General features: G+C 39.6%; 1 protein-coding gene across 3 annotated transcripts in view; it reads left to right on the forward strand.

The window, feature by feature from the left end:
* The first annotated feature begins 2,305 nt into the window (after nt 1-2,305).
* Nucleotides 2,306-12,114, forward strand: part of ctnnd2a (catenin (cadherin-associated protein), delta 2a) — a 233,044-nt gene continuing 223,235 nt past the window's right edge. For all 3 annotated transcript variants that reach the window (XM_072450621.1, XM_072450624.1, XM_072450622.1), the window contains exon 1: nt 2,306-2,559. The gene's annotated coding sequence lies outside the window, so the exon portion shown is untranslated. The remainder of the gene's footprint in view (nt 2,560-12,114) is intronic.

Consider the following 12,114-nt stretch of genomic DNA (forward strand, 5'->3'; position numbering starts at 1 on the left):
CCTCAACATCACTTGCTAATACAGAGCTCTGGGTCAGTCTTTCCCTCATGCACGACTATTCGGGACTTCTGCCAGGAGCGCCGACTGCCTGACAACCCAGCATTTTTATACATAGATCAAAACAAAAAGGGAGTAGACGTCCTCTTTCTCTCTGGTCCGAGCAGGGAGACTGCCCCAGATGTTTCCCGTCCGGCTCAAGGACAAGTGGTTTTGTTAGTTAGATCCTAGAGTTCCTGCAATTACTTTAAACAACAATAGTGATACATGTGGCTAGGCTGCAGAAACAAACAGCATAATATTTGCCTCGTTGCCCAATCACCGAGCTTGAAATGTCAGTTTTTGCTTGATATAGAATGTTTTTGATAAATGGTAAGCTAAAAAAATAAAATACAGCATGAACAAAGTGATAATTTAAAATTAATTGTTTGAATGATTCAAGGGGTTAATGTTAGAAGTTATGGTATTAATTAAGTGTTTACTAAACCTTCTTCATTCTTAATAATAATATGTTTGGTTTATTTGAAGCTTCAATACATCTTTGTGGCAGTAATTGTTTTGAAATGTTTTGCTTCTACAGATAAAAATACCAAAGGATGTTCAGGGACTAGAGGCGAGCAAGCGCTATCAAATTACGATCGTTTTATCAACGCGTACGTCGTACTACAGCATGTTAAATTTCCCGATCGTAAACGACAAGACATATTCACAGATGGACAGAATAAATGGAAATCCTCAATCAAATCACTGTCCAATTCTGACCATGGAGCATTTATGGAGATGGTCAAACAGCTTGAGGCTGAGAAGGATAAACTTTTGTGCCCTAAAAAGGCCAATGGGTTTGTTTGTATGTGTATCTGTCCCATGCAGATAAAGAGAAACTTGTCAACATTTGTCATTATCAGGAAAACAGAAATAATAGACATGAACAGCAGAGAAAGAGAAGTGCCATGAAAGAAGGAAAAACTCCAATTAAAAAGTCTAAAACATAAACTGCATACTGTATGAATCAGATGCCATATTATGTATATGTAACATAACGATGTTGTTCAAGTTTTGAGAGTTTATTTGAGAGCGAGTTTTCAAGTGATGACTGTTAAGTTATGTTTTAATGTTTGTTTTTAAAATAAATTTGATGTGATGCCAGAAATTTTCATTTCTTAGTCTTTTGAGGGGGAGACTAAAAAAAAATATTTTTCAGTTTCAAACTATTTTGAGATGATCCCTTAAGATGTTTGAATGTTTTTGTGATCCCTCTGCCACATTGTGTGATGTTTTTATGTTTTTATTCAAATATGTACCTGACTTATATTATATTGTATCATACTGAATTATCATTTACACTGTGTAGTTTGAATTTGCCATTCCTAACCTCTGCAAAATTAGCCTTTCTTCCCTCTAGAAAAAAGTAAAATAAAAACATAAATTGATTAAATGCAAGTCTGCACAACTAAAACAGACTGTTGGCCTTGTGCGTTCTTCCCTGCTCTTTCTTCCTTGAAGAGTTGGGGTCAGGTAACCACATCATCCAAACCCAGTAGGAATTTTCTGGATGCTGGTTGCCATGGAGAGAGGGTGTGTCGTGCGTGGGGGATCACTAACATGGATGGGAGAAAAGAGTTAATGACATTATTGAGATCAACCGTGTCCTCATGTCAGGGACCTGTGGGACCTGTGCATGTCCCAAGTGTCTTCAATCTCAAGTCAGCAATTTCACTAAACCATCAAGTGGCAACGCTGCAATAAATGACATATAAACTTCACAAGTCACAAAATCAGAAGGCAAAAACACTTCATGGTTCCTATCTGTGACCGTGGGACAGGATGTGGTGATGCATCATGTGTTTCTGCAGCGGGCAGAAGGAGCATGGCGGGAACACGCTGGAGTCACGTGAGAAGTGCGTGGATCTGGGTGAGCTGGCCTTCTCACGCCTCGTGTTGCATTAACTGTTACAAAAAGAACACTCACACCTACAACCGCACCGCGAAACGCCACGTGTAGCTCGATCTAAAAAGCCTTCTACAACTTGGCACATACTATGGCACTAAATTGGCCCACGGGGCACCTCCCTGCCATCTCTCTGCCGCCTGAAGATGGCGCTGCGTGTCCCCCTAAAACGCCCACACCTATAATGGCGTGCATGCGCCTGCTCGTGCGTGTCCAGGACCCAGACAGAGAGCTGCTGTCTACCTCCTCCCCGGTGGTGTTGCCTCCTCGTCGCTGCAGTGCTTCTTTCTGCCTTTTCTTTCTTTCTTTCTTTCTTTCTTTCTATCTTTCTCGCTTCGTGCCGCTGAACTCCCCCTCTCCTCCATCACTTCCACCTCTGCCTCCTCCCGTTCCTCTCCCCGCGAATGCCTCAGCATCCTTGCACCTCTATTCTTCACAGCATCCCGGCAAATGGTCGCTCCATTCCCACCGGCAACTCCGGACGCAGGACGCAGCCAAAAGGCGCTGATCTGAGCTGAACACTGCGGATTGACTTGGGAAAGAGGCTGAGCAGGAGCGCGAGGACGAGGAACGAGGAGAAGCCGGTCGCTGGTAGTGGCCAGGAGCTCTTTTGGGTAAGTCATCACGCTAATACTCTTAATGTGATTGCATGGCGTGACAGGTCTCCAGATGAATGGATCGGATCTGGAGATTGCTCGTGTGACTTTTTGTAGCGCTTATGTGTGGTGGAGGAACTACTAAAACAAATGTGAAGAACTACTGAGAAATGTCAATGGAAACAAATGTGCACGAGCCATCACAGTACCCCATGGTCCATTTTATTAATCCTTACTTTTATTTCATTCAATTGTTATTGCACTGTCAAGACAAAAGAAGGTGGGTCTCTTGGACTTGAGTTAAACCAACAAAGTTTCATTGTCTGCTTAAATGTGAACACCGTGCCATTGTTTGGAAGTGAGCTCAAATGATCAAGCTTTGTGTGCTGGTAATCCTAATATTGCCTTGCTTAAGGTTTTTTTAGTGGCTATTGATGATTATAGAAATGTTTTAGCATTTATGAGTAGACCACCATACCTTTCCCCACACCTACATAATTGGGATCAATAGGAGCCTGCAGGAGAGCCATTGCACTGGCAGTCTGTCAAGGGCGTACAGTGTATCCAGCAGATGTTATGGAGGAGGGCTGGGCTGCATGCTGTGCAAATGCATGTCCAGTCTTCTGCACATCAGTCAGCACTCGCAGGTGCACGGTTCAGCCAATTCGGGTCTGCTTTTCTGGGCTTCAAAGTTTGTGCAAGCAGATTTAACTCAGGAAACGTTAAGTACACTGGCCATACAATCTGATCCCCTCGAATCATTTTCCTGTAAATTATAAGCTCATCTTCAAAACCTCATTAGCTGTCTAAGTTATGCTATAAAATCTAAAATCACTGTGGGAACTTTCAACCCCAAACTATCCGTAGTGTAATCTTGTTCTGTCTATGAACCATGCGCTCACTATTTCCTAAAGATTAACTCCTTTCATGTCCGATGAAAGTCTCCAGTGGGCATGAAAAGCCTTGTCCTTCATTGCGGACACAGATTAAGCTAATTCACACAGCAGCGCAGGCCTAATGCCTAATCACTATGCTGTGGCGGCAGAACAGAACACTCTTTATACAGCGGTGGTGGTGTTGAGAGGGTGAGCGAGGCACCCACAGACAGAAAGAGAGGCAGCAAAGGGGGGAAGCTAGCCGACGGTGCCTATTGATCCGACGGAGGGTCTACTGGCAGGCATCCACCGGATGGAGTGCTGATGACAGTCCAAAGAGCTGCTGGGATGAATTATTCATCCTTCTGGAGCAGCAGGAGGAGGAAGTGTATACAAACATGGCTGTAATTTTTGTAATCAACTGGAGGGTTGATGAATTCCTCTTTTTTAGTCTGTAGTTACAACTTTTAACTCACTGTAAATCGATTGTATTGATACAACAGACATGGCTAATATTCATGAAATGACAAGCTTCATTGTCCAGAGTAGATGTAGACATCATGAAGAAACGCTGCAGCTACACACTCAGACATTTATTTTTTGGTATATCTCCCAACCTTGCTCCAAAGGATAACAATGTGTTAATAAATTGGCAGCTATAAACCCCGAATGAAATGATTGTCGGTCATTGCAGAGAGCTAAATGCCTATTAGAAATAGTTGATATTCCTGTGCTGTAGCTTCCTGTTAATAGATGCCATTTTGAGGACTTCCAGCCATTCAAAATACATCATTTTGCTTTGACTTGTTAATTGCAACCTTTTAATGATCAATATCATGTCCTGTTACTGCCTAATACACTACTATCTTATCCTTCTGGTATTGAATTAACCATGTGATTTGGAAACAAAAGATAATTTCAAAGAAAAATGCTATGTAGTCAAAAAAAGAGATACAAATGGGCATTGAATTGGATTTAGATGTCCTCTAGCTTGGTTATCTGTTCTTTTTGCCATGAGTAAAATGAAATGTGACTGGCCTCCGGGTGTCTGGATGACATTTGATCCATACTTTCCAGTTGCATTGATTGCATATCTAAGGCAGCAGAGAAGGTGCTAATTGACAGGCACAGTGTGGTCATCAATCAGTGGACCTGATGCTTATGTTTGGTACTGAGTGCTCATAAGACTTAATGACATAAAAACACTTCTGTGCTAATGGACAGTCGTATAACATTCTCATTACGGAGAAACTGTTCAAACATTACATTCATGTTATGCACCATTAAATCTGTGATGTTCTTACCCTAAAGATGTTGGATATTTGCAAAACACAAAAGTAAAATCTAAATTTAAACTTGTTTTAAATTGTTTTGTTGTTTGATGTCTTAAAAAGCTCATGGTAATGAAAGTTTCGTGGAATTTCAGCTAGACAATTTTAGGGTTGTTGAAATGTAAATCCAGCCTAGTATCAAAACCCAGATATGTATTCTCATTAGTATCAATACTGAAAACTATGTCATTAACAGGGCATAATTAGACCTTTCCTGAATACTTTATATGGCTAATATCAGAAGAGCACACTGCATTGTTAAGAAACCTACCTTTTTTGTGTGTTCTTATTGCTGTTATTGTATCAAAGTCACTGTTGCAAATCAAACCTTTTCCTCAAAGCTTAAGTATCGTCACAACACGTCTACTCATACCTTTGACAGAACATTCTGTACTTGGCTGCTGAAATGAGAGAGTTTGAATCCCAACACTGACGATTTACTGCATGTCTCCCCCCCTCTCTATCTCAATCCCCATTTCGCCCTGTCTTCTCCTGTCTAATAAAGCCTACGCCCAAAAAAAAGTGATTTTGTTGTTTGCTGAGATGATTAAGGTTTAGTTTTATTGATTGATTGATTGATTGATTTCATTCCGAGTTTATGACAAAGTATATGACACAAATCCAACAATATTGTAGATAACGTTAAATTTATATATGGTCACACATCACATGGGTCACATTTAGAGATAATCATCTCTCTGTGATCATTTCGATAAAGGAATACAGTATGTCCTTTAAGTAAATAATAGATCGTGGAGCAAACCAGAGCTGGCCAATGCACGTGATTTGATTGAGATAAAAGGTTCTTACCGATGACTGTGTGAAACATGCCAATAGACGAGAGTGATGGACTTCTTGGGGGCCGTAGTTCACAGCGTGTGTAAATAAGTATCGTGGATGCAGAAGTTCAAGGCCTCAGATTCATCACATCCGTGTCCTTGGATATTGTGTATAGCTCGTGTTTGTGACCTCGCTGACAAGACCGGGAAAGATGACTGCATTTAAATGTGCTGAGATAGGCCTGGTCGATTATGGGGGGAAAAATACCCATTTGCAAATTGTCTGACACGTTCTACAATTAGATTTTTTAAAAGCTCGATTCACTTCAAAGTGCACATTTGAAACACTTACAGGAACAATCACATTGGAGAGAAGACTAAGATATTAATTGTTAAATAAATAAAGAATTGCCTGCATTTTAGATTTTTTTTTGTCTTTTTCTAAAGGCTTAAAGTTTGGGATTAGCGAGATAGTTATAATGATTAATAAATGTAGCCTTTACAATTTGCTAATAGTGACCTTTTAAATTGTATATTCTATATCGTAAGAACTTATAGGTGCTTTAACTTTAAGATAAAATGGTTTTGCAGCTTCTTTGGGACAGAAAAAAAGCCTTTTTAGGACAGTTCTGTCCTTGAACACTGCAGTTTATTCCCTTTCTGACCGTACAAAGACAGCTAAAAAGAAAAGTTGTCGACCATTTGCAATTTTTCTTTTTTGGGGGGGGGGGCGCGATTTATAGCTCGATTTCCACTTTTTGCCACATGCAGTAAAAATATACGGTCTCAGTACGTGGAGGGTGGTAGAAGGACTAAAACCATTTGGCGATTGCTGCGTATTGTACATCACTGTGATTAATGAGAGCCAGGCTTAAAGGAGGCGCAGTGTGAAAGAGACAAGGGGCCGCTGAGAAAGGGAAGAAACGCGTACCAGGCTTGGAAAATGGCCAGTAATGCTCCCGAATTTGTGGAGAGGTGTTGTCGCGATGCGTGATGTGTGTGAATCTCCTCCCTTGTCCTAATGAGCTGAATTGCACATCTTTGTTTTCCCATTAATCTGTGGTACAAGGTTAAAAACAGAAGAGAAACATAATATTGAAATAAGGGATATGCAGAAAAGCAGGATGTCGTTTCAGGAGGGTGTGTGGAAGAGTGCGGATTCTCAGGCTGGGCTAAATGGTGAGGAAGATAGAGAAATGGGGGGGATTAGTAGCAGAAAACACAAGTGGCAAATTGGTTCCTGGAGGACTGAATGTGTGACTGAAAGAATCGTGAAGAGCACAACAGAAAAAGAGAGGTGTAGGAGTAAAATGCACAAAAGTATTTGAAAATTTGAACAATACTAGTGCAATAGCTGTTAAAAATCTACGTTATTGCCACATTGTTCAAGTGCTCCAACTAGTAAAGATTTACAAAAACCCTTTTATAAATACATTTCTGACAAAATGATGTATAGTCAAAGTTCTTTTATTTTATTTTTCATTCCCAAGTTTAATGGATTACAAGTCCGCACTAGCTTGTTTTGTTTATTTTATGTATTTAATATGGAAATAGCATTTACATTGGACGAACCAGATGCAATGTTTTAAGTGTTATAGCAGAATATGCTAATTTTCAACACCTGTCCATTGGGTTTAGAGTTGCCAATTTTACCTAACACATGCATGTCTTTGGACGGCTTTATGAAATCAAACTCTGACTACAAACGTATGATATTGGCGCTTCAACAGCCTGATAAAAGTGTACATTATACATGCTTTTGTGGATTACAGATTGAACTGAAAATACGTTGTTGCTGCCTGCGCTTCTCACGTTGATGACTATATACTGTAATCATGAATATCGATTAACGGAATAATCTTGACAGCCTTAATTCACGGTTAACACATTTACTGTTTTCTAATATTGTGCAGGCCTGCAATAGAGGTGCGTCCTCTCGGCCCACATTTGAGTCGTCATCACATTACCGCACGGGGGCCGTAGTTGCAAAGATGGATGGGTAATTGGCTTGGCTTGCCAGGTGTGCCGGAGTAAATTGAGCATCAAAGAGAAGCCGTTGCTGGAGCACAGATCAACTAGATTTCCCGAGGCAAATGTGTAGTCCTGGGTCGACTTGTGCAAATTGTATGAGTTAGTGTGAAGGTCTGTATATGTTTGTTAATTTCATGGTGTGTGTGACTGCGAGCTTTATTACACGAGGAGGGATTTTAGAACCGCTCAGGCTCTTGGCTTTATTATTGCTTCATTACCTGCGTGATCTATTTGTTAGACTGCAACTCCGAAGTGAATCCCCACACTTTTGATGCCGCCGCACAAGGCACGCTGTGTAACTTCTCTGGTGACGGGTCCTCCAAGTGGTTGTCTCCATGGAGATATATACAGGACAGATCTACAGAGAGGCGAGCACATTCTCGTTTTTTTTTTTTGCATCTGTAAGTGAAAAAGCATCTATAAGTGAAAAAGCATCTGTAAGTTGAAAAAATGCAAGACAGATACTGTGGAGCAACAAAGCAATAACATCTCCATGGAGACAAGCTGGTGGCGCAAGTTGCCTAGTGCAGTGATTTTCAACCTTTTTCATTCGCGACCCCCCAAACATAAAAGGTCGGCTAAAGATGAAAAAAAGTCTCATGTCGAATGTTTGATTTTATTTTGAAGGTATTAGATACGAGATATAATACGTGAGATATTAGATATTTGTAGACAAAACAATAATAATCTGCATTTATCTCTGCATTTGAAAGGCCTTGTTTAAGAGTATTTTAAAATGTATCCCCATATGTACCTTTTCTAGTGGAGGGTCTTACTTATGGTGCTGTTAATGCTGTGCTAGAATATTCCAGAGTTTGGCATTAAACACACCAACAAACAAGTTACAGGTCAAATCTGTGGAGCGGCGCGTCCCCTCACACTAAGAAAAATGCAAGATTGATAAGATTAATGCCATACTGTGGGACATACCAGGTAAAGCAATAACCTTTCCGTGGAGACAAGCAGGTGACAAACCCCCTGTAGAAAAATTACAGTAACTAAATCCATAACATTAAAACCTATGCTTAAGTTATTTCAGATTTTAATATTCTCAACTTCTTTCCCAGATTTTTCTTTTGTAATAAAGTGCGTTTTGCACAATAATCTGAGGGAAGTTGAAAGTAATGTGGTGGTTTCTGTATTGTGCAATGTAGCGTGTGCCGTAAACACACGGTATGTTCTTACTGTAATGACACACTGCAATAGAAAGCAGACAGGTGCATTGAGGTTGTGCATTGAGGTTTATCTATAAGCTCCAGCAGAGTATTATCTGTTTGGCTGGTCAAGTGGGAAATAATGTGTTTGATAGGATACAACCCATGTATCCGTGGGCGACTATTTCTTTGTTTCTTTTACCAGTGATGCAGCTATCCTTGCTTTGTCTACAAATATTGAAGGGAATTGTGTGTTTGTCGACCGATAACTGCCTCACCAATATCATTTAATCACTGCAGGGTTTTTGTGTCCCATCTATTGCCTGAAAGAGCAAACAGAGCCTGAGTTTACAGCGGATGAGTCAGTTGTGTCACTGTTGAGGTATTACACATTTGTTTTAGTATTTCATTTTAGAATTGTAGCAAGAGATAATATTTAGTGGAAGGTTTGGGAGAAAAAAGCATTGGGTTACATGGATATAGATTTAATACATTAAAAATACAACTGTATATCTAAATTTACATGGAGTAGAGTTGCATAATATCGAATTACAATTTATCTGACAAGTATTGCAATTGTGACTAGATTTGAAATTTTTGGTTTTATAAAGTTCACATTTTGTGTTGAAAGCACCAACACTGACTAACTGATAAAATAATTAGGCCTGCATGTATTTCAAAACATATGTATAGATCTAAACAACTGGGTTAGCAGTTTTTATGCAGAATAAGACAGGATATGCTGTTGTTTGAGGAGGAAATTATGGTACTCCATAAAAATGCAGCCTTTGCGATTTTCTAATTTTGTTAATTAAATTGTGATTGCTATAAATCTTGCAGCTCTAGCATGGGTTATAATACACACAGTGTACACTTATACAGTATTTCCGTTTTTTATAGTTTTTTCTATATTATTTATTATATGGACATCCATCAGCAAAAATGGATATACTGTGGCGTGATGTGCATGCTATTACACCATCGTCCTTTTAGAGCGGGATTAAATTGCCTTGTGAGCGCCCCGTTGCTGGGTTATGGTCTATAATAAAATAGGGTTAAATTATCAAAATACAATCTGTACTGGTAATATAAATTATATTATCCATCTCTTCTTATTCTACACATGCACCATATGTGAAGCCCAGGGGCTTAGAGACTGCCTTCAGTATAAATGCCATTCCTGCAGCCTGTGGTTGGATAAGCAGAGGCCCATCAGCATCATACAGTGATCCTTATCTGCCACATATTGCTCCGGCGACATCCACCTGTCAGTCAAACACTCCTCCACATGCATATGGAAGGATTTGATGGAAATGATGAAAGAGGCAGAGGAAAAGCGCCAGTAAGGTCACATCTGACCACACAAATTCTGTATGGCCCTTGTGGAGTAGGTCAACATAATAGATCGCATATGGATACAAAAATATCGCAATAACAGCTTTATATAGACTTTTTGAAATCTATCATGCATGTTGGTTTGATTTACTGACGTGTAGTGTTGGAAAGTTGCTAAATGCATGTACAAAAAATTAAATTCTAATGCTTAGAATAGAATAGTTGTAGTCATCTGGACTCAGTCTGAGTCCAGATGACTACAACTGAAGCTTTTTCTACTATGGAACACGCCTGGACGAATGAGGGATTACACCGACTTAGAATAGAATACTAACTTTGAGTAATAGTATAGTGGTACGGTTATTCTGTCATTTACGCTTTAATTTGGTGGCATTAAAAATACAGTGTTAAGTGTTCATCACAAATTTAAACACATTCAAATAGTAAAATTATTCTCATCATTGTTATAGTGTTGCACATCATGAACAATAATAATAGATTTTGTTGTTACTTTACTTTACATAGTGTTGAGTTGACAGTAAAAAAACGACAACTAATAATTATAATTAATAGTGTAATAGGGTTTGTTTTATATGGTTTGTTTTATATTAACCGTGCAAAATGAGAAAATAAACTAGGTAAAATGATATCTGACAAATGCCTCTGACTGAACCACCTGGAGATCGTAAACTACAGATGAGGCTTTAACTGCGAGTGATTTTAGCATGTCTGGGAAACAAACAGCAGCAGAAGTAATGCTTTCACCACGGGCGTTTTATTAGGTTGCTTATTGATGTGTGTTGACACAGGAGAGCTACATCCACTGTCGGGCCCGGATTCCTGCCATCGTCCAACATTATTCAACTTCATTTAACAGTCCCTGAACCAACAAAGGTGGTTTTCTTTTGTCGAGATGCGCATTGTGCTTGTTCCAGCCACAGCTCATGTCAGTACAGGTTTTTTGCACTCTTCCCTGATACTCAGCAATTTTATTTATGCCTCCAATTCCTCCAGAGGCATCCTTTTGTTACACTAGTTGCCTGACAACAAAATGCTTTCTTTTAACTATCGCCTTCCAGTCCGTGTTGCTGCGATTTCTGATTAAAATCCAAACAGAGAGAATGTGGACGGAGGCAGAGGAACATCGAGTTCTCTGGGTTTAGACAGAGAGCAAGATGAAGGGACGTGTTTTGTTGTGTTGGCAGTGGTGGTCTATTCATTATATATCACACAAGAAGGCGATGTTTAAAGATGTATGTGGGGATTGTTCGATATTAATGCAGTGGATAATGGAGAAACAGTCAGTTAGATAGGAACTCTGTAAACTAGACAATACAAGCTTTGGTCCTTTTTGCAAGTTTGTACACTTTTTACAAACTATTGACATTTCAGGTTTCCATCAAATCAGCAGAAAATCCTCGATCTTCAAGTTCAATTGAATAGGTCTGTATAGGATAGGATGAAAGTGAAGTAGCGCAAACATCGCAATTGTCTTCACACGAAACTCTGGTTCAATTCTGTTTTTATAATCCAATGTACAATACAAACATATACATTCATTGTGTATTGATGGTACAGAGGGTTTAGATCATTTATTCATCAGCCCCTGAGGTTATTTGTGATCTTTCATCAATCCGTTCACATTTCTGAGAGACTTTTGCACTCAGATTTCCCCCCAAATTATAAAGATTTTTAAAAAACGTTTTGTTACTAAAGGGAATGCTGGGTAACTCATTTGGCTTCATATTGCCTCATAAATTGGCATCTTGATATCACTTGTTCATTCTGTGTGATAGCAGCTTTTCGGGCACCCTGTACGGATCCCAGCTGAGGCCAGACTCCAGAACTGCATCTGCCATTAATTTCACTCATCTGTCTTCTGTGGCTCGCATTTGCAATGTGTAATTTATCAAGCAACTCTCTGTTGGTATCCGCATATGAATTAACTTCGATATTGTGCCGCTCATGAATTTCTAACGGTCGTATGTACAGCTGTGCCGCAGTTGTACATCAGCAGCTTGGGAGGTCTTTATTGTGAGAGGAGGTTTTTGTAAAAAATGTTGCCAAA

Source organism: Eucyclogobius newberryi, unplaced genomic scaffold (assembly GCF_026437365.1).
Source record: "Eucyclogobius newberryi isolate DKJ021-1_F unplaced genomic scaffold, fEucNew1.0.hap1 SCAF_18, whole genome shotgun sequence".
Lineage (NCBI taxonomy): Eukaryota > Metazoa > Chordata > Actinopteri > Gobiiformes > Gobiidae > Eucyclogobius > Eucyclogobius newberryi.